This window comes from Betta splendens, chromosome 16, assembly GCF_900634795.4.
Source record: "Betta splendens chromosome 16, fBetSpl5.4, whole genome shotgun sequence".
Taxonomy (NCBI): domain Eukaryota; kingdom Metazoa; phylum Chordata; class Actinopteri; order Anabantiformes; family Osphronemidae; genus Betta; species Betta splendens.
In genome coordinates this window covers 581,476-605,548 of record NC_040896.2, presented here as the reverse complement: position 1 = coordinate 605,548, position 24,073 = coordinate 581,476, and the positions used below count along the sequence as shown (strand labels likewise).

General features: G+C 40.3%; 2 long non-coding RNA genes across 2 annotated transcripts; one reads left to right on the top strand and one right to left on the bottom strand.

Moving 5' to 3' along the window:
- The first annotated feature begins 16,768 nt into the window (after positions 1 to 16,768).
- LOC129603187 (uncharacterized) lies at positions 16,769 to 18,389 on the top strand. The gene is made up of 3 exons (XR_008692892.1): positions 16,769 to 16,787; positions 17,744 to 17,845; positions 18,102 to 18,389. It is a non-coding gene; the product is annotated as an uncharacterized LOC129603187 (long non-coding RNA).
- A 64-nt stretch (positions 18,390 to 18,453) lies between these two features.
- On the bottom strand, positions 18,454 to 20,520 carry LOC129603188 (uncharacterized). The gene is made up of 2 exons (XR_008692893.1): positions 19,211 to 20,520; positions 18,454 to 18,777 (listed from the first exon to the last, which is right to left on the bottom strand). It is a non-coding gene; the product is annotated as an uncharacterized LOC129603188 (long non-coding RNA).
- Between the last annotated feature and the right edge of the window lie 3,553 nt (positions 20,521 to 24,073).

Sequence of the window (24,073 nt, the reverse complement as noted above, 5' to 3'; positions counted from 1 at the left end):
TCAATCATTGCAATTTCAATTTCAACACATTATAGTGGCTCACAGCAGTTAGTCCCGCCCTGAGCCGCTAAGGCTTATGGGTAAAACAACCATTTTTTGTTTTTAAAGTCTTATAGTTAAAGTTAGGATTCAAAAAATTTTATAACTTTGGTGAAATTAATTTAGCACCTTGTTCATTTACGGTTGTAATGTGTTCCTTTTGTTCTTTTTTGTGTGGTACACCGTGAGTGAGACGATTGTGTCTGGGAGTGACCATCAACGAGCAGTGATTCTTTGGGTGTGTGTGAAAAACAATTGTGGCTTGCTTTCCACAAAGGGAGCTCACAAGTTGCAACTGCTCTTTCTGTGCAGTCTAATCTGCGTGGCTGAGATGTGAATTTTTTCACCTATAAATAAATGCAACATTAACTGGACTTAAGTTAATTGGCTTTGCTTGCAAGTAAGACTCTTAAATTACTTCGTTGCGATAGTTTAGAAAGTCTAAACCTCAGCCAAATGTGCACAGTTTAATACAAAATAATGCAATAAAGCTTTTTCTACTATATTAGAAGGACAAAGCAAAACACTATTCTGTGATTAAAAATTATTTAATTAAAAATGGAAAGAAATTAAAAAAATATTGTTTTTAAATAAAAAGATTACTCTCTTATGTCAACATGAAGAGCCTAAACCAATTTTAGTTCATTATACATTGCAAGGGTCACTCTTTGTAACACCATGTTCTGTTATGGTGCATTACCCACAATGCATTGAAACACTTTTCCATTCATTTCAAAGGGACAAAAAAAGTTGAAAAAAGCTTAATAACTTGCAAAGTATGAAACATATGAATGAGAAAAATAATAGCACACTTTGATGTTGGAATGGTTTCTGTAGCTCGAACGATGCGAGCGGAGTTAGATGCAGAAAAACGTACGGAAGAACAAAAATAATAATAATAATAATAAAGATTACAACAACATAAAAGTGAATGCTGGAAGCATTTCCATAAGAAAATGCACAGTGAATGCTTCCAAGCTGAAAGTATTCCTGAAGAGTTGCTGAAACATTTAAAACATTTGCATAAACTTGCCTCAGACAGGAATCAAACCCAGACTTCCAACTCCAAAGTCAAGGACATAAACCACTGTGCTATCGGACAGTACAATTTCAGGATGACTTGGCCGAAGAGTTTCCTCAAATGAAAACAAATCCTTAGTCATTTTACCATGTATATTTTATTAAACAAACACTTATCCGCAACAGTGCCAAAAACGCTAAACCTAAAGCAAATGAGAATATTTTAATACAAAATCATGCATCAATCATTGCAATTTCAATTTTAACATATTGTAGAGGCTCACAGCAGTTAGTCCCGCCCTGAACCGCTAAGGCTTCTGGGTAAAACAACCTTTATTGTGTTTGTAGTCTTATAGTTAAAGTTAGGATTCAAAAAATTTTATAACTTTGGTCAAATTAAATTAGCATTTTCACTGTGATAATAAAGATTACAACAACATAACAGTGAATGCTGGAGGCATTCACTCTGACTAGATAAAGCATTTCCATAAGAAAATGCACAGTGAATGCTTCCAAGCTAAAAATATTCCTGAAGAGTTGCTGAAAGCAGCTGAAACATTTAAAACAGATGAAAATAGCTCAAGCATGTAAAGCATAGTTCAATGTATCTACGCAGAAATAGGAATTGATTAATAGGTGCTGAATATTTGCATATTTGCAGCTGAAGTAGTTGAATTTCATATGAAGGAAACACGGCAAAGATTTGGTGAGATTAACGAATTACTGAAAATCAAGAAAGTGTGTAAAGGTTTGCTTAATTTGTTGTAATATAGCCAAATGTATCAAAATGGCTAAATATTGTAATTAAATAGTTTTGATTTCAAGAGCTGAATGAGTAGTTTAACGTTTTGGAAATATTTAATACGGCTTAAATTTGCTTCAGAACAACTATTTGAATTTAAATTGATAAAAGCTGAAACTTTGAAGGAGGTGTGTGCAGATAATTGCTGAACAGTAAAATAGTTTCATTAACTAGTTATAATTAACTAGTCAAATGCAAAAAAGCAATATTTAGGCTAAAGAATTAGATTGGTGCTTTTATTTTGAAAGTAATTTGAGGAAGTGTATGTCCTAAATTGCTAAACTGGAAAAAGTGCTCATTAAGTAGTCCTAAATAACAAAAAAAGCAGTCAAAAGCAGAAATCAAAAAGGTTTAGAGCTTAGTTAGTCGCACTAAAAGTTTAGTGCCCTTATTTTGAAATGATTTACAGGAAGCTTGTGTGAGTAACTGTTAAATTTTTTCATTAACTAGTAATAATAAACCAGTAATTACTTACAGACTCATTGCCGATTCACAATTGATCATTCAAAAACAGGATTTATGCTATTAAAGCTAAAAATTTGGATTGGTACTTTTACTTTGAAAGGATAATGATGACACCTGTGCAGGTAATTTCTAAACTTTAAGATTGTCTTATCATCTAGTCACAATACACCAGCTAAACGCAGAAATATTGCGATTTTTAGCTAAAGATCCGGGATGGGGCTTTTATTTTTGGAGAAGCTGTGTGTGCAATATATTAGTCTAAATAACTAACCATAATAAACCTGTTGAAAGCAGGTAGCAATATTGCTATGTTTAGCTAAAAATCAGGATTGGGGCTTTTATTTTGAAAGGATGCGAAGACGCTGTGTGTGCTTAATAGCTAAACTGGAAAACAGTCACATTAACCAGTCACGATTACCCATTCAAAAGCATAAATAGTCCTGGTAAAGGTAAAAATTTGGATTGGTGCTTTTATTTTGAAAGAATATGGAAAAGGCCTGTGCAGGTATTTGCTAAAAAGTATATTAGTCTAAATAACTAGTCATAATATACCTGTTGAAGGCAGAACTATTGTTATCTTTAGCGAAAGATCAGGATTGGGGCTTTTATTTTAAAAGGATGTAGAGGGGCTGTGTGTGCTGAATAGCTAAACTGGAAAACAGTCACATTAACCAGTCATGATTACCCATTCAAAAGCACAAATAGTGCTATTAAAGCTAAAAATCTGGATTGGTGCTTTTATTTTGAAAAGATATAGAAAAGGCCTGTGCGGGTATTTGTTAAACAGTATATTAGTCTAATTAACTAGTCATAATAAACCTGTTCAAAGCAGAATTATTGCTATCTTTACCGAAAGAGCAGGATTGGGGCTTTTATTTTGAAAGGATGTGGAGAAGCTGTGTGTGCTTAATAGCTAAAATATAAAATACTCTCATTAACTAGTCACAATTGTCCATTCAAAAGCATAAATAGTCCTATTAAAGCTAAAAGTTGGGTTGGTGCTTTTATTTTGAAAGATTCAGAGAAAGTGTCTGATTAAATACTAAAAAATCAAACAGTTTAATAAAGTAATCAATAATATGCGTAGAGCTGAGTAAAAACTGTGTCTGTAGTGGCGAGTTAAAGACAAAAGTTCTATCTTTAAAAAGCGCGCCCACGCACCCTAGCTGTGACATAACGCACTCTAGCTCACGTAATACACACTAATGGAAAAGCTGAGAAACAAACCAGTTAAAAGCAGAAATATTGCTATATTATATCTAAATAAGTATTTGTAATTAATCAGTTGAAACATTACTTAAACGAGCTAATGAGTTGAATGTATAGCTGATTGGATCTGCAAAACAAAAGGTGCAAGCCAAGGACTGAAGCCATTGAACCACAGTATATACTGTAGTTGAAAGAGGACTCACTGTAGATGAAGAGCTGTCTCCACATGGAGAGAGATGTGTGTGTGAATATAACATATTTATTGGTTCGATAAACGACTTGAGAGTTGCAACAGTCCAAAAACGGTGGACCCAAAGCAAATGAGAATATTTTATTCAATATAATTCTGATAATAAAGATTACAACAACATAACAGTGAATGCTGGAAGCATATTTTTATATGTTTAAAGTGTCTGAGAGCAGTTTTACTTAGATAACATTAAAATTGTCTCGCACTGCTGTGACCAATAACTTCAGTGAGATTTTCTCAAACTGTGTGTTGTTTTGGCCCAGCAGCTACATCTTATTTCCTTTTGTCTTCCGCAGCACAACTGCTGCCAATAGGTGAAATATTTTGAGAAAATGAACTGCAGCAGAAAGGATTCTCCACATCTCTCCTCTCCTGTGACGATCACCCCGCCACAGTGAGTTTAATGTGTTACCTTTCTGTGTTCTGGGGATTCCTCCTCCGGGTGGAAAGAGCGGGCGCCACCTAAGCAGGGCTTAAATACCACGACCAGGAAGCGGAGGAGGCCAACTGCGCGTGCCTGGAGGGGGAATCTGCCGCTTATGATTTCATTATTAGGCTTATGTTGGGGATTTGCTTAATGGGAGATACTTAAGTTGTTACGTTGTTTATTGTGTAAATATTATTCGTGTTTAATCTTGTATTTGTACTTAGTTTAGTGGTTGAGGTTGATTGGCGGTTTATTTCTGTTACCTTCTTTGAGCTGTAGGCTAGCCTGTGTCTTTATAAACCCCTGGTTTGTGTGACATGGAGGTCAGTTATGTTTGGTTTAAGTGGTAGTTGCTCTGTTTAGTTGACCTCAATTTAGATTAAAGGGCCCGCTTAGAACTGTTATTTAGGTTGAATTTTGTGACCCTGGAGTTGTAGTATTGTGAATCTTGAGTATTTGTTAATAAATTATAGTTTTTGTTGGATTCATTCTTGGGTTCCTAAGACTTACTGCGCGGTCCCTCACATCTCCTCTGTCTCAAATTTTATTCCATGTATGTGCAATTTATTTGTACGTGGACATGGCACATTGTGATACTGAAATCTTGGTCATGAGAATAAAATTATGATGAGATGCTACCAACTGTTTGGGCTTGTAGTCTCTTTTACTTATATACTAGCGTATAGTAGAGGAGGAAACAAGGTTGGCAGTATGAGTTATCTGTGACTGGCCTGGGAGTAGATTTTAATACCAGCGGTTTCCTGGATGTTTTCTGACACTACTCCTGATTGATAAAACAAGATCTTGCATTAAATACCCCCCATTAATGGAGAAGAGCAGGGAGAAAATCCTTGGCATCCACCGTCTTAACCCCCGTTAAGCGTTTGCCATTAAGAGAGTTGTAAACACTGGGAGTGTACAGCCTGTGTATTAAGGGTATTTTGTATGCATATAAACTACATCTACAAATATAAAATTTTTAAATTAATTTATTTAACTGCTTCTGTCAGAAGCAGGTTTAGTTTCATGACATCATAAATACTTATGTCATTTTGTGCTCATTCTTTGTCTGAGGATGCACACATTTACCTAGGGTCTGTTCCCTGTATAATAATTTGGCATAAGCCATCCAGCCAGGCTGGCCAAACTGTACACTTATCTCATCACCATGTATGATTTATGCAGACTTGCATCCCCCCCCACACACACACAAATCTGACCATCTTAGGGGATGGAAAACATTTCCTTTTTGAATCTTCGCACTATGGTTTCCCTGCCACCATCTGTATGAGACACTCAGCACAAACACAGAGATCCATAAACAGTCAATCAAAAGGTCAGCAGTATAGCACAAATGCTAATATACAACAGAATGTTTAAAAAACCATGTTCCACAGATGGATTATCTAAAACAACACAAGTATCGACATAAAAAAAACATGTATTGGGTACGTTTCTGAGCTGTTAAAGTAACTATGTCTCTTGGTTCAAAAACCTAAAGTGCAGCATGACAAAGATTCACATTCATCCCCCTGGTGTTTGCTAGGATCCAAGTTTTGTTTTCAGCTGGCCAGCTGCTGGCCAAGGTATGAGGGAACAGCAGAGGAATGAGGAGGAAAATGAGACTAAAAGAAAAGCTCACACAGACACACGCATGCACATGCACATGCACACACACAGAGTCATGTTTCACATCTACGTGGGGACACACCATTGACATAATTCCTTCCCTAGCCCCTTACCCCACCCCTAACCAGCACATCTAAAGGCAGACATCTAACCCTTGCTGTAATAGGAATCAAAACTCAATTCTAACCTCTAACCTAAAATCACATCTTAACCCTCAAAATGTCCTCATTTTGTCAAAATGTCCTCACTTTGATGGGAAAGCATGTTTTGTAGTTCTCACTTCAATGATACACACACACACACACATGCACACACTAGTTTATTTAGAAACTAGGACAGTGATGTGCTACAGTATCAGCTTCTGCTCCAAGTGTTGGACTATGTGGGCATACTGTATGCATGTTCAGGTTCAGTCATCAGCCATGCTCAACCCCTTTTTTTCAAAGAACAACGTAGAAAATGTTTGTTTTCATACTTTGCCCCGGTTAATTGGATCGTGTGTCAGTGTGGGTCAGTGTGTGCGTGTGTTTCAGACTGAAAAGGTAGGGTACACCAGGGTAGAGGGCCAAAGCCTAAGATGTAAAAGCTTTTCTGAGGAGCAAGCCAATTGCTTTGGGGGTTACACACATACATGCACTCATCTTTTCTGCACTGGTTCTGGATAACAGCAACTCACTGCAACTCATTTAACAGAGACTCTTGGCTTGCTGCTCTCCACAACATGCCCTCACTGGTAACTGACTCATGGAAACAGGAAACAGAACTGTGAGTAAAAACCAGTTGACCTTTTTGTTTGTGTGTATTTGTTTGTGAACCTCACATGAATCGTGTTTCCTCCACCATGACTGTTTAGTCTCCAGAGGAACATGTGTAGACTTTGCTGTGCCACTAAACATTACTCAGTCAAAGTCTTGTTTTGCTTTGTCCCTTATTTGAACTTTATGTCACTCTGATAACATTGAAATGAACAACAATTTTGTGCCTTTGCTCTCCAGGCTTGTTTTATGACTGTAATTGTTCCATAACGACGCTTCAGGGTCTGGGAACACTTGTGCAAATGATGTGTGTACAGGATGTGTGTATAATTAACATTAAAGCCCTCAGGCTCATCAGAACGTAAGTTTATTTTATTAAGGAATTCAGGCTTTTTAAAGCTTGTTCAGCTAAACCAAAGCCACAGAACCTAAGGATTGTATACAGTGTGTATCATTGCCTGTGTTAAATGTGGCCATCCTATTGAATAAGTACAAAGAAGGCACACACAAGTGCTAACTCAGCTTCTGTCCCAAAGCGTTTGATGATTGAATGTCAGTTGAAGCCATATTTGCAGTTACAGCTAGTTTATCATAAAGGTGGGACAATGTGTCATATTTTACTGTTAAACCAAATATTATTATAAATTAAAATTGTTTGTCACTATTAAGATTATATTCTTAATTATATAGTTTTCTAAAGGCCACTGGATATGATAGTTTGATTACTGGGTTACAGTACATGATTACAAAAGAGGTTTCAGTATCATAATCATTATTTATGAGTCTTAATTTTTTTTAATTACCCGCAAATCTTTTGGACAATAAACTGCCAGTCAATTCCTACTGATATATTTCTTTTAAGAACAAATCAAACCTATCCAGGCAATTATGACCAAAACCTGTATTACAATAATAGCTACTCAATGTGTTTTAAGTACAGCTACACATAATGTGACTCCCAAAATACAATAAAACGACACGTGTAAGCATAGACATTAATTTAACGTTAGAGGTCAAACGGTGACCTCACAGGTTGGACAGCATGTGATTATGTGATTTTGAAAGAATAGCATCACAAACTAGGTCATTGTGTTGTTCTTGGTGAGTCGTCCTGGGCGAGGTTTATGTGACTCAGAAAAAATCCAGAGGGAACTAAGTAGCAGGATAAAATACCTCAGTTGGTTGAAAAATCCCTTAATTTTACAGTGATGATGGGTTTTAATACAATTAAACAACAAGTCTGTGTAGGGAAAATATGTTTTTACTGACTAAATCTGATGAGACACAGATACTGAATCATTAGTATTTAATGTAAGATGTAAAGAAAATGTGTAGGAAATAGAGATAACATTTCGATGGTGTTAATTTTCTGTCCTTTATACATGAGGAGCTTGCTTGTTGAAAAAAAAAACAAAAAAAACATAAAAAATAGTTCTGAGAGGTCAGACGGAAAAGCTTTAAAAGTATTGTTTCTAGCAGAGTTGCGTCTTTCTTTATCAGATGCCGGTGCTTTCACTTAATCTGATTTCACTGATCTAACAGTCTGTACTGAGGGTGATTAATGTGGAAAGACCCTCCAAACTCTCGGAGGAGCACAAGGCCCAAAGCATACTTCCAGCTCACAGCCTTTTACTTCAGCAAAACCTGACAATGATAGGCGTCTGAAAACTGTGGGGAACGTGTTGCAGCTGTAGTGGCTTGTTTACTACCAGTCATTTTCACTGAGCATCCAATCTTAAATCTGTTTCAGCTGTACTGAAACAACCAGAGAAACATGAGACAATGTAGCTTCACTCAGCGGTTTTGAGTATGTGCATATTTGCTAAATTTCATCATAAACTATTATAGTTGTGGCAAAGCAAAATAACAACAATAACAAGTCATGCCACAGAGAATCTGACTGATCAGAAAAAGATATTTTGTCCATTTTGTGATGGCCGCATGCGCTGCAAGACAGCACAATTAGGCACTTTTCTGGAAATAATGCCAATAATCAAAAACAGACCGGACTGTTTAAAAACATTTTAACAAAACTTTTTTTTTCTGACAGATCATTAGTTTTATTGGTTCTTTCGTACTGTTACACTTGTGTTGGGTTAATTATTTTGTTTCATTACATTTTTAGTTACCGTTTGAGGCTGGTGGTGGATGGTTTTCAGCCCTGGAATAAGGGTGTGCCCGAAGAAAGTCAACCATTTTATACAGAAAGTGGGTCATGGGGAGTGAACCACTAGCCATGTTCATTACGGGGAGAGTTAGGTTTTTGGTTCCGTTGGTTTCGTTCTTTATTCTGTTGAATTGTCATTTGCATATGATTGTTTAGATTTATGTAATAAGTGTACTGATTGTCCTGTTGTATTTTGATGTCTTTCGTTGAGTTAGCAGGTATTTGTCCTTTAGTTACTTCTGTGTTTTTTACTTGCCTGGTCAGCCAGTATATATGTTCCTCTGTTTGTGTGTTCGGGGACTAATTTCTGATTAAGCATTTGGTCTTGTGGTCTTACCAAGTTTAGTTTGTTAACTTCTTTTAGGGGCCCAATTTGGTTATGGTATTCTGTTGTATTTTGTTTCTTTTTCCCTCCCTCCCTAAATAAATTGCATTATTTTGGACAAATTCGCTGGTGTTCTCCTTTTTATCTGCTCGGTTCATGGAAAGGAAAGAGGTCTCATTAAGACAGACAGCACCATCTTGTGGCTTAAACAGTCCTGAAAGATAAATTTAGAGGTGCTTTCTGGTATGAGATGACCGTTTTCCACTTTGACCCACTACATTTTATTATTTTGATGTTTTTTGTTTAAAAATGTTACAAAATAGCAATTTTATCATTTTTATGAGTACCTACAGTCCAATGAAAATATTGATATTTAGTTTAACAAACAGTTCACATTAATAATTAATTTGTATAGTATCATAACAACAGAAAAATGTATTCTATAAAAAAATATAAACAATAGCAAATCATAATTTAATCTCTAATCAAAAAGATTGTCACAGCATTAGAAAAATTAATGCAAGATTGTAAAGTGTGTCTTTCAGTTATGTTATCAGTTTTGTCATGAACTTAAATGTTACTGTTTACTACATGTTACTTCGTTTTTATATTACAGGTTGCACATTGTGTTGTTTCAGAATCAGAATCAGCTTTAATGGCCAAGTTTGCACAGGATAATCAAGGAATTATATGTGGTCTCACTCCGTCTTTGTTCCCTCTTGTGACAAAAGAAAATTCTTTACAATTTTAATTATAGCTATTTACAAAAATAAACAAATAAAAAATAAAAACTGCAGCTCACTATATCACATTTTCCGAAACAGCCTGGGAGAAGAAGCTGACTCTCTGGTGGTTCTGGTGGCTATAGCTCTGTGACGCCCGCCAAAGGGGAGGAGCTTAAACAGTTTGTTTGTTTTGTGTGTGGGGTCAGCAGTGATGCTGACAGCCCGTTTTAAGTGTCTGTGTCTGTCCTGCTTGGTGGCTGAACCAAGGTGATGGTGCAGAGGACTGACTGGATGAAGCTCCTTGGGCAGATTGAACTTCCTGAGCTGTCTCAGAAAGTACAACCTCTGCTGGGCCTTTTTGTGGACAGTGTCTATGTAGGGGTACTTCAGGTCCTGTGAGTCCACGGTAGACACTGTGTTGTTGTGGATGGTGAGGGGGAGGGGGCAGGCGGTTCGTCCACTGCCATCTCCACAGTCTTGAGCGTGTTGAGCAACAGTTGGTTCTGACTGCACCACTGAACCAGCTTCCCCACCTCTTGTCTGTATGCAGACCCATCACCATCCTGGTGATGCCCTGAGATGCAGTCATTGGTACAGTCATAGCACTTCAATGTGTCAGCCTTTACGGCAATCTGTTTGCATTTTCAGCGCGGTATCACCGGGTTTTCAGCGCGTTGGAGCTGTGTTGCGTCTATTTGGCCTATAGGTGGCGATCAACCCCCACACTGGCCTTTATGAGGCCGTCTTAAACTTATGTTATATAGGTCCATGTAGAACCACATCACAACGCCTCCGTGGTGTAATGGTTTGTTTATTGTTAACAGCCTTGACGTGTCCATTTTTTACCCTGGGTTCGAATCCCGGTGGAAGCAGAAGTTGTAATTACTGAACATTTTTATATTTTGGCATACAAGAAAATAACAAATGTTTAATAGGGCTGGCTGCCTGTATTATTTAGCAGAGCTACAGCCATGTTACCAAGAGGTTCACCAGCCGCTTTCGGCAGTGAGTCATAGACGGACGTTGTTCTGCCCGCTTTCATGTAGACACGGAAGTCTTCACTGTTTTTTTAAACGTAGATTTTGTTGATTTCGTTATTCATTTACAACAACATGCAAATGCTAAAAATTTTCTGAAAAGATGACTGTACACTCATCAAGTTTGGGTGAACGCGCATCAACACGCAGGACAAAGATCTGCGTTTCTCTGCTGCTACAGCCTCGGCTGCGTTGGGTTGTTAGTCTCCCTTTCACCTCTACCATATGAAATGTGTTCCTACGAAAGTGATCAGCCGCTTTCAGAATCAGAATCGTTTTTATTCCCCAGGTTTGAACAGGGCAAACATTATTTTTATTTGTTTAAAAAAAATCCCATACGGTTTGCACTGTAACGTCACCAAAAATTACGAAAAAACGATAGTACAGTTTTAATAAATGTGCATTAAAAATATAAACAGAAAACGCTTGAAAGCGTTTCCTTTTTATATTCCGTTTATTTCGTTATTTTCCCTTTTACCTGTACCACATAAAGTCATTGCAGAGCTACAGCCATGTTCCCAAGAGGTTCACTAGCCGCTTTCAGCGTGACGCACGCATGGACGTTGTTCTGCCCCGCTTTCATGTAGACACAAAACTCATCAAAGTAAAAGAGAGCTCAGTGCAGCATTTGCAATTACAACAGGCTGAAAGAGGAGGCTGAAGCAGAGGAACACAGGTCTTTGTCCTGTATGTTGATGCGCCCAGCCCCCACAGTCAGCGCTTACCTTTGCTACGGGACTGATAGCCCCGCCCACTTTTATTAATCAGACACATATGAAAGTGGGACTAACAAAAGAAACGGAATGTAAAGTAAAATGCTTTCAAGAGTTTTGTCTACATCAAAGCGGACAAATCACATGTGAACGTTTTATTTTTTTTTTGTAAATAAAAATAATGTTTGCCCTTTTTAAACCTGGGGAATAAAAACGATTCTGATTCTGAAAGCGGCTGATCAACTTCGTAGGAACACATTTCATATGGTACAGGTGAAAGGGACACTAACAACCCAACGCAGCCGAGGCTGTAGCAGCAGAGAAACAATTTATTTATTTTTATTATATGATATTCTCTACAAGTGAGCAGTGGTAGTCTGCCAGACCTGTGTTAAGTACCATAAGAAGAGCGTTTAAAAAAGTCAAGTGAAAGGTTTTGGCGTCTCACAGCTGTAGGTGCAGCTGATCACGCTGCCCGATCTCCCATGGAGCTTTTTCTTTGTCTCGGAGCTAAAGTATTTTACACCTATTGACTGAGTGGAGACAATATGTTAATGTCTCTGTGCCAATACGTAGTAGGGGATGGGGTTTGAAGTTTGCTTTGCAACCGAATCAACATCAGACACCGTAACTCGCGCGGAGCGAGTTCCAAATCCACTGTGTTGCCTGTGTAATAAAACATTGTTTTTCTGCAGATATTGTGGTAAATGTCATTACGGTAAAGTATAATACTGCAGCTTCCGTTTAAAGGGCACATTGCCTATGTCTTAGTGTTTTAACTGTTTAATTGCACCAAATCGTTGAAACCAAATGAGAAAACGGAAAGCGGCTTTAAATCTTTTCAGCTCGATTTTTCGTTTTTAACACGCTGCTTTGAATAAATGCCGTTTGTTTCTTTTTAATTGAGAAACGGAAAACGGTCCGTGTATGTTCCAACTGTTTGATTTGTCCCCCAGAATAAAATCTTTTTTTCCACAAAACGAGAAAACGGGAAACGGCTTTAAATCTAATTCCAGGTCTAGTTTTGAAAACACTGTTTTCAGCTCGTTTATTTGGTTTTAACACAGTGCTGTGATTAAATTCCGTTTTTCGCTTATATCAAGACAAATAAGGAAGCGGATGTTCTTTGTATTTTATTTTCTGGATAATTTACCTAGAAAACGGCTTGATTTATTCTAGAGGGGGAAATCAAAGGTAGAACGTACACAGACCCGACACAGTACTTACACACGAGGACATACTGTATAAAGGCAGCAGCGAGATCAGCATTTGACAACAAACACTAGCACGCATTGACAACTTGATCCAAGTCATCTGCCTATGAATAAGCGGCTCCTCAGCACCATCGTTGGAACGTCACATCACTGTCTGCTTCAGACGGTGACGCCACTTCCCAGATTCTCTCGTTGCCTGCATTATCACATGCATACATTTCTGGTTAAGCTCTACCTGGACACATCATCTGTCATTCGGGCTTTTCATTCAGAGTCAGAGCAAACTATAGGTCATTGCGGTTGGAGTAAATTTTAAGAGTTTGGTTAAACTTAAACGCTGCTATAACGAGAGAACAACTTAGGGAGAAGAGCAGTGGAAAGAGGACACACCCCAGTTGTGCGCCGATGCCCAGCCTCACCCGCTGCCCCCTTTTAGTCAGGAAGCTCCTGATCCACTGACCCGTGGGAGTGGGAACGGTGAGCTGGGTCAGTTTATGGTGGAGTATTCCTGGGGTGGTAGTATTAAAGACTGAGCTGAAGTCGACAAACAGGATTCTGGCATATGTGCCAGGGAGATGCAGGTGCTGCAGGATGTAGGGGAGTCTCAGATTTACTGCATCATCAGCCAACCTGTTTTTCCTGTATGGGCAAACTACAGGGGGTCCAGCAGGGGGTCTATGATGTCCTTCAGATGCCTCAGCACCAGCCTCTTAAAGGTGTTCATGACCACAGACGGCAGGGCGACAGGTCTGTAGTCGTTTAGGCTGGTGATGGTGGACTTCTTAGGGAGGGGCACAATGGTGGACTCTCTGAAGCAGTTGGGCACTCTAAACAGCTGCAGAGAACAGTTGAAGATCTGGGTGAAGATTGGCACGTGGTCGGCTGGTCAGCACAGAATTTCAGACAGGTTGGGCACACACTGTCAGGTCCCGCAGCCTTTATGATTTTCTGCCTCTGAAGATGATACATCTCCTTCACAAACCTTGGATGTCGTTAGAAGGCCTGGTGACGGAAGGGTGTGAATGTTGGGGTGTGTGGATGAGCCTATTGTCTGGCCAAGAGGTGTGAGATGGTCCCTTAGTAGAACTTGTAGTAGAACAGTAGAACTTGTTAAGGATCGTCTGCCAGGTGTTTGCTAGCCTCAGGGTGTGGAGATGGTTTCCTGTACCTGCTGATGTGAAGCAGTCCTCTCCAGACTGACATGGGGTAGTTTGTTGGTAGGCCATTCTGCAGCCTTACCCATATCTTATTTTAGCTGCCTTTACAGTACCTCCTTTGTCAGCCTGTTTCTGGCCTGCCTGTACAGGGACCGGTCATCACTTTTGTCTTTACACACATGTCCTGATAAAAGCTGATGTACGATGTTACAGTGTCAGTGAGCTCATGGATGTCTCTCGCTGTGGCTTCAAAAACCTCCCAGTCGGTAGAGTCAAAGCAGCCCTGCAGCTGCAGTTTAGACTCCTCCGTCCACCTTTTCACCGTCCTAAACACAGGTTTACAGGTTTTAGATTTCTGCCTGTAAGTTGGGATGAAGTGAAGCAGACAGTGGTCAGAGAGGCCCAGTGCTGCACATGGAACAGAGCGGTAGGCATCCTTTAATATAGTGTGGCAGTGGTCCAGTGTGTTCATGTCTCTGGTGAAATACTTCACATGCTGCCTGTATCTCGGAAGTTCCTGGCTCAGTTTTATGTCAGCCAGTTTCTGTAGCGCTGTTGTTACACAGGCCTGAGGTGGGATGCAAATGCTGACCAGAACGAACGAGGCAAATATGGCAAGCCTAAATGGTCACAGTAACGGCGTTTCCATAACGCGTCATGTCCGTTTGTGACGGGTCTTGTGATGCATCATGTCCTTTTGTGACACATCTTGAAAAACCTGTTTTTTTTAGACGTGCGTCTGTTTTTTAGAGACGCGTCAAGACCAAACAAGACGCGTCATGTTCGTTTGTGACATGTGTTTCTCTGTGTTTCTGTGTACAAAAGCCCATAATAGCCCCCAGCGTTTCACACACGTGTTATGTGAGAAAGTTTACAAAAACTTTTAAACAATTAGTTCACTGAGAATAAAGTAAAAAATGTACTTCAATATGCTAAGTGTTTACTTAAAGTGTACCAGTAATACATATTACAATTATAGTTTATATGAATTCTCAAAAGTATACTACAATAAACTACAGGTATACCAATACGCTACCTATGCAGTACACTAATAGTGTAATTGTTCAGTACAATTAGTAGCCTAGTACATAAGTACATAATTAGTATGTGCACGTATACATAAAGTGTTCTAATAAATCAAAAGTTATCAAAAGTATATTACAATAAACTACAGGTATACTAATAGCCTGTATGAGGTACACTAATAGTTTAGTTGTTCAGTATACAACAGGATACTGTACAGCTACAGTGGTAGCCTAGAAGTACATATTATCTGGTCAGCCCACTGTGTTGTAGCTCAGTAGGGAGGGCACAGCAGAAGGTAAGAAGCAGAAGGTCCAAGCTTCAATCCCCCAGGTGTCCTTGAAAAAGACACTTTGCAGACATGAAGGCTGTCACAGTTTACATCATTCAGTCAATGTTTTCATTCATTTCCGGTTTTATTTTGTTACCACTTCCTGTTCCATCACCAACACCAGCAGATCCAGCTTTACTTCCGGTTCTAATTACTCACCTGTGTCATATTTGGTATTATCACATCACGTATTTAAGCACCACCTCTCACCACGTTACCTTGGCAGATTGTTGTCGTTCTCATGATCCACATTTCAGCACTACTTGATGTCCAGTCTCGTGCACGATCCAGTTTGTTTCCACTGTCTTGTCTCTTGTCCAGCCTCTTATATTCCAGTACTGTGATTTTGACCATTGCCTGCTTTTGACCATCGTTTTGCCTACTCCCTGTCGGATCCTGTGTTTGCCTGCCTCGTATATGATCATTGCCTGCCTGACCTCGAACTTATTAAATATTGTTCTTAATCAAGCCACACTGTGCATTTGGGTCCTTCCTCCGTTGTGTGTCTGTGACAAAGGCTCCTAAATGTGGGCTCAATTAAATTTAATTATTATTATAAGTTAATAAGTAATACCTTTTGGCTCATCCCGTCAGGGGTCGCCGCAGCGAATGATTTGCATGATAGATTGGACAGGTTTTTACGCCGAATGCCCATCTGACGCAACCCGTCTTGAAGGGATTGAACCTGCGACCTGGGCGACAGGGGCACGACTGCGCCATGGCCAGGGCCCTATTATCATAATTTAATATACATCTCATATCAAAAGTAGCAGTATACTGCAGTATTCTTTTGATAAAGGTGTACTAGTAGCCTGTATGAAGTACAGTAACAGTTGTTCAATATGGTTAATAGCCTAGAAGTACATAATTAGTATCCACAAGTTTATTTAAAGCGCATTTTAATGCAGTCAGTGCATAAATCCTGTGCTTAAAGGGCCCATATCATGCAAAATCCACTTTTTAGACATTTTGGAGCGTCCCTATGACTCTATGGGTCACATATACACACACTGAGCACGGTAGAAATGCATTTCCTGCTTTTTTCACATTTTGAAAACGTAAATTTTCTCATCCAATGAAAACAGCCACGACCTACTCTGAGGCCGTGTCCCAGTTGTCGTCACACTGGTTGAAAGTTCTCCTTGCAAATACTGAACCACCACCCCCACAATGATCCCGAACCAAAACTGGACTTCCGCCATTTCCCCCCTCTCACTCACCGTGAACAGACCAGCACGGCAGCGCCCAAGTCCTCCCATAGAAATAGTTCGGTTCTTGGGTGTTCTAACCAACACCAAAGTCTATTCATTTTACCAAGGGATCAACAAGTGAGGATTTGTGGGTCACTTTTATTTTAAACGGACCGGTGCCAGAACCACTGCCTCAGCATTTATACGTATGTGCATTTCAAACGAGGGTGCGTACAAATGCTGGATTTGTTTCACGGCTCCTGTTGGAAAAAAGGACCTATTCCTAAAGTCCGTCATCCACTCACTGAAGTAAGTACATGCTTGATATTGTTTTAAAATGTTAGTTTGTCCGTTTAAAATGTAGTAACCTATGTGTGAGGCAAGTTACTAGCTAGCTATGCTAACGGCTACAGCCATTCGACCGAGCCTTTGTCCCCTTCAAATGTGCTCACGTGGGCTCCTGCAGCCACACACCTGTGTGGAGAAAAGCTAATGGCTAACGGCATCGAGCGGCTACAGGCAGGGAGCGGTGGGTCTAGCGTCTGTCCTTTTTCTGTAATCACATACACCTGTGGGGAACAGCTGATCGTTATCGCCCTTCCAGCGGCGACAGGCAGGAAGCGGTGGATCTAGCTCGCTGTAGTAAGTTTGTGCTTGATACTTGTGATATCTAAATATGTTAGTTGGGTCTGTTTAAAATGCAGTTACCCACATGTGAGACAAGCTAATCGCTAGCGTCGCTAACGGCTACAGTGAGTCAACTGAGCCTTTGTCCCTTTCAAATGTGCTACTCTGAGTTGGTGCAACCACACACCTGTGTGGGGAACAGCTAATAGCGATGGGCCTTCGATCGGCGACAGGCAGGAAACGGTGGATCGAGCTTTTGTCCTGTTGACGTGCTGCCGCTCCTGTTTGTGTGTTGCGTTAGCCGTTAGCATGCCTTTAGGCCTTTGCACTTTAGAGCTACAGCTGGTCGATCGCTACAAAAAGAACCTGCAGATGAACGGTTGTGTTTGTTATTACCCCGTCCTGTGTCACAGCCTAAATCAACTTGTGATTTGGGGTTATGTCATTGTTCTATCAAATTCTAACATGATTAGTTGGAATGATTACTGTGTTGTGTTGCAAGCTTAGTTGCTAATTAGTCACATCTCTACAATAACTGCTGCTTATCTGGTCAGTTACCTATAGCTTGTACCATAGCCATTATATTTGTAGGACCAATACAATTTACAGTAAATGTAACAGTCTTTTCTATACTGTAGGAGGGCAGATCCCAGTTGCCCACATGCAAGGAGGCTGTCAAACAGAGAAATCACTGCAGACTGTTGGTACACAGACATCTGCTGCCCAGCTCAGGAGTAAAGGTATGTAAGTTTGTATGTACCAACAGTAAGATAGGTAATAGAAGATTTTAATTGGTGTATATACTGTTTAGATTTTATATTTGAATTGTAACAACTGTTTATCTGTTGTTTTAGCACAGACAGGCCTGTCCTCTTGTTTGGTTTAATTTTTTGTCTGGTATTGTGTGTTCTTACATTAGAGAAGGTTTTGACCTACATAATAATTAACATTTCACTAATCTACAATTCTGATTGCACTACCTTTTGTTTTGATGAGGTGATGGTGAGGACAGCCACAGCTTCCATCTGGTAGAGGACTGCTTCCGCTCAGTCTTCCAAATAGTGATGAGAACAAGGATCACCACATCTCCCTGTTTACCCTACTTTCATGCATTTCGTCTGCAAGGCCCTGCAAAAGCTTCTCCTTCGTCCTCAAACCCCCAGACTTCTTAATTAACTCAGTAACCTATACATTGCACATTGGAGTGTGAAGGTAACAGTTTGTTCTAGCTTTGGAGTAGTGGTGTATTTTTTTGGTTTACAATAAAGTTGGCTTTAACTATTATGTATTTCACTGAACTCTGTTTCTGAAGGGAAAACACTTTTATTTAGGAAATCATAGTATTGAAATTACATGTTTTTCTCTTTCTAATATGGTAAGCTATAAAGTTGAAGCGGCCATAAATAAAACGCATATAAATTATATATAAATAAAGTTAAAAAAATTCTTAATGAGTGTTGCACTCACAAAAAACACATTTTTACTCAAACGGTAAAGGAGTTATTCTACAGTTGGTCTACATCAATCATACTATGAGTGTTTTAGTGTTTTATCCATCAGGAAACTGCCTTCATCTACAACCCAAGCATGAAGAGATGGCAACTCAGATTCTTCAACCCAGGAATCCTCAGCACCAGCTCACTAGCCTCTGTAGACTAGATACCTGTAACAACTTTAGATACAGAGACATATTACTGTCAAATTTATCATGAATGACAAAAAACATAATTAAAAGCAGTAAAAATACGTTAGGTCAATATATAATTTTTAACCAATGCTTTTTGTTCCCAGGAAGGTCATGCAGTGATTGCTCTAAATATTAATGCACATTTTTTAAATAAAATTGTCAGAGCAGCAGCACAAGTAAGACAAAAACAGTGAAATGTGTAAATGTAAAATGTATTTATATTATTTCAGCTATGCTCTCAAACTTATTTATTTGTATAATGTAAGCTAAAGTAGTGTTTTCTATTAACGAGAGTTTTCCAGGTAAGTCGTGTTGTGAATATTCAAGCTGCATAGCTGCATTTAGCATACGCATTAGCAACCGCTAGTCGCTTTGCAAATTACATAAATCAATTAAATTGAAGTAAATGCGACATTACCAATGAGACACATCTTGCATCAGCCGAAATGTGGTGACTTCAACAGCCTCCTCTTCAGCTTCAGGGTCAGATTCGGGATCGTAGACGTATGGTTCTACTACGCTACGAAACAACTGACTAATGTCGGGCAGCTCTGTAGTGGGTCTTCTTCTGTGGAGGATGGCGGTGGATTGCATTCTCAATGTCGCACTACTGCCACCTATTGTATCCTAACCGTGCGGTGGCTCGTATCCATGGAGCCAGTTTAAAAAAAAAAACAACAACAAAAAAGGTATGCGCTTCCGCACAGAGGTGTGGTGAGCAGCTTCGCTTGCGACACGCCCAGAAAACACAGCGTTTGCTGATGGAGAGTGAAAACCACACATTGACAGGGGCAGTGTGGACGATCTAAAGGGTTTTATGGGATGAAAATTTACAGAGACCTTACTGAGACATTAAAGTCTAATATTTTTTAGAATGAAAAGCATGATATGACTCCTTTAAAGTTTACTTTTCATACATTGAGGGCTGAAAAGTGTCACGATCTGGGTTTTGTGTCTAGTTGTTTCCGGTTTTATTTTGGTAGTCTCCTGGTTTCTGTTTCTGCTTGAACTTTACTTCCGGTTTTTGTTCTTGTCACAGCTGCGCCTGCTTCACCTGGTCGTTATCCGCACCTGCACCGTATCAGTAATCAAGCCACGTTGTATTTAACCACCACCAGTGTCCTTAGTCCCTTGCCAGATCGTTGTTCGTGTGTCGTCGTGCTTACCCAGTTTCATTGTTCCTGCCGTGTCTTCGTGTTTCCTGGTTTTTTTGATGCTCGACCTTGTTACTCCTGCCTGTTGCCGACCATTGCCTGCCTGACCACGCTTCTACGCCTGATGTTTGGTATCGTACTCACCTCCCGGTTATGATCTGTGTCTGCTCCTGACTACGTCTCTGCCTAATCCCATGTAACCCGTCTGATCACCTGTGTATGACCCTGCCTGGACTTTACTCCGCTTACTGGAATAAACCACACTCTTTAACGCCAGAAAATCGTGTATTGTGCTGTGCATGTGGGTCCTTCATCTGCCGTTCCTGACAAAAAGTGGGACAATTTAGTCCCAAGAAGTATTAAATGAGTAAACTCATAAGGATACTAGAATACTAGAATCTAAAACTAGATTCACATAAGTCTACTTACTCTGCAAAGTATACTTTAGAAAGATGAAGATATACTTCAGTATACTTGACATTTAGTATACATTTTTTTGTAATGGGAATGCAGCTCCAGAATCATGTTTTGCTCAATTTCCAGTTTTATTTTGTTATTTCCTGTTTAGCTTCCATACATGCACACATACATACCTGCCTTGTAGGGAGAACATAACTGGTATCCAGTTTGGACACAAATTTCTGAATCCAACATCTTCCACAATACTGAAGGGTTGTGTGTTCTTCACTATCATGGATATAAGGGCTTCATCCAGCTTTCTGGTGGCTGGTTAAAAGAGAATAAACGCAGTGTTACTTGTCTTTATTTGCACAATAAACAAAAGAAAACGGAAATATTGTGATAGTAAAGACTCATGTTACTTAAGCCCTCTGCCCTCTCTGTAAGTCTGTGAGCCGTGTTAGTGGTGTTAGCTAGTGCCAATTTCTTAGAATATCAGCAACTAAAGTCAATACTTAATGTTAGTGATGGTGAGATGAAGCCTCATGAGGCATCAAACCCTCCATCCATCCATTCCATACCGCTTAATCCCATATGCATTTATTATTATTATTATATTTTATGATTGTGGCAGAGTATACAACAAAATCAACATGTTGATATAATGTTTGAAAGTATTGATTTACGTTGATCGTCTGCCTGGGTGGTCTCTTTACTGCTGACACCCACCAATTGCTGGCCTTGTGCTGCAGGCCCGGTGTGGTGCCAGGGGATGAGGTTGGGCAGATGGGGTAGGCCCCGCTCCGCTCGTGTGGGGGTGGTGGACTGGGGGTGGGACCCACTCTGGGCGCGGGGGCATCTCCTAGCGGGCTCCCTACGGACCGTGGGTCCTCGGGCTCCACTTTTTCAGGCCGAACCTCCCACCGGGGGGAGTGTTTGCCCCTGGTTCTCATGGGGCGGACAGCGTTGACCCCCGGTGGCCCACTCTGACCTCGGGTGCTGTCTCTGTGGCTGCTGCAGCTCTGCCTGGGGGGCTCTGTGTGGGCGGCTTGGGTCGCAACACCTGCCCTCCTGGAACTGAAGGTGTGTGGGCTCCCTGGCTGCTAGGATTCTTTCCTCTACTTGTTGGATGGGCGTAGTGGCCGAGCCCCTCACATCACCCTGGCTTCCACAAGTGGCATTGTTCATGCACCATCGTCTGCCTCACCCTTTGGGTGAATAATGTTAAGCTACAGCTTTACTAACCTTGCAGTGGGACACTTAACAGCTGAGCTGATAAACAGGCTTTCCAAATCCAACTGTAAGTATTACTGATACTAATATCAATCATGTGTGAATATGGAATTTGTGGTGTTGTATGTCATGACTTTTATTAAGTAGTATGGGATATGTATAACAATGCACATATGTATGTATATGATATGTATATGTTTGTTTAAGTATGAGCACATACCTTAACACTATTATTGGTATTAGTATTAATCTCCAAGGTAAACCACAGTACAACAGTTGTTTAGTTATGAATGTGTTAGCCTAAGGTGCATCCCTGCTTATTTATTTTGTTAGCCTAATATATGCTGCTTGTTAAACTGCTGGACAAAACAAACAAAAAAAAGTATTGATTGACTAACACACTTTATATTAAATACACAATAACACTACACACGCCTACAAGAATCAAAGACCACTAATTAATTATGATTACATCAATAAATAATGTATGTCGGCTGTCAAATGACAAATAAATGAACTTCAGAGATCAGACATCAATTATTTCCTTGTTTTTCAGTCCACACAGCCCCGTAGCTGATTTATAGCTGTCATGTGACAAAAGAATAAAAGAACCATCCGTAAGGATCCGTATGAATGAATCACAAACGATCTGAAGCACTTGCTGCCCGCTACAGAGCCTGAAGAGCCTGGCTGTCACGTAACAAAAGAACGAATCCCTCAATAATAGCCGTGGCATACACCATTGCAACTACCATAATCACACATTATTGATATTGATAGTAGTAAGTAACAGTAGTACTTACAGCTAAGTTTAGAAAGCCTGTTTATCAGATCGGATGTTGAGTGTCTCACAGTGTAACAGACGCTGGTGCATAAACAATGCCACTTGTGAAAGCAAGGGTGATGTGAGAAGCTCGGCAGCTGCAGCCAGTCGACGAGCAGAGGGAAGAAACCTAGTAGCTAGGGAGTCCACATACCTTCAGTTTCAGGAGGGCAGGTGTCGCAACCCAAGCTGCCCACACAGAACCTCCAAGAGGTTCTGTGTGGGCAAAAAAAGAACCAGGGCCAAACACTACCCCCAGTAGTAGGGACAGCCTGAGAGAGTGGAGCCCGAAGACCCACGACCTGTAGGGAGCCCACCAGGAGAAGCCCTGTGGGGTGGTGGGGGGTGTAACCTAACAAGCTGCTCAAGTACTGAGTAATGCTTAATTTATTTTTAATTTTCCAGTTCATGAAGATGATGAAAGAAGTGTATGTGATGTGTTTGTCTCTAAATCAAGCCTACTTAGATTTCCTAAAAGACAGAGTGCAGGGGTTACTGAGATTTGACAACTTAACCAGGTTGACAGATGTTCACATACTCTTGAAAAATTGTTGCACAGGTAAGGCACCAGAATGCATGTAGAAATTTATCTGCTGCGTTATCTGTACAGTGAGGGCAAATATTTGAGTTTGTGACAGCCATTTGGAACATCCCCTGTCCTGTATAGTGTGTTTTATGAATAATTGTATATTGTATTAATTGTAAGTTAGTGTCATTTGAAATAAGTTAGCACATATATTTGTACAGAAAACATGATTAGTATTGATGTCCAGAGCAGCTTCCCTTTTAGAGATCCGGAGGTTCACTGTCTCATCAACATTGGAAATTAAAATATTAAAGTATTATGATATTATGTAAAAATATTTTATAGGTGTACAAAAAAAAAAAAAAAACTCCCTTCTCACCCCACGCGGGTGGTCTCATCCACTTTCCAAGCTCGGGTCCTCTACCAGAGGCCAGGAAGCTTGAGGGTTCTGCGCAGTATCCTTGCTGTTCCTAGGACTGCACTTTTCTGGACTGAGGTGTCGGATGTTATTCCAGGGATCTGTTGTAGCCATTCCTCCAATTTGGGGGTCACTGCCCCCAGTGCTCCAATCACCACAGGCACCACTGTGGCCTTCACCTTCCAAGCCTTCTCCAGTTCTTCTCTGAGCCCTTGGTATTTCTCTAGTTTCTCATGTTCCTTTTTCCTGATGTTGCCATCGCTTGGTATTGCCACATCCACCACTACGGCTTTCCTCTGTTCTTTGTCCACCACCACAATGTCTGGTTGGTTCGCCATTACCATTCTGTCTGTCTGTATCTGGAAGTCCCACAGGATCTTGGCTCGCTCGTTCTCTACCACCTTGGGAGGTGTTTCCCACTTTGACCTTGGGGTTTCCAGTCCATACTCTGCACAGATGTTCCTGTATACTATGCCAGCCACTTGGTTATGGCGTTCCATGTATGTATATCCATGTATGCTTTCCCTGCCAGCATCTTACACCCTGCAGTTATGTGCTGGACCGTCTCAGGGGCCTCTTTGCACAGTCTACACCTTGGGTCTTGTCTGGTGTGGTAGATCTGGGCCTCTATGGCTCTGGTGCTCAGGGTCTGCTCCTGTGCGGCCAGGATGAGTGCCTCTGTGCTGTCCTTCAGCCCAGCCCTTTCAAGCCATTGGTAGGATTTGTTG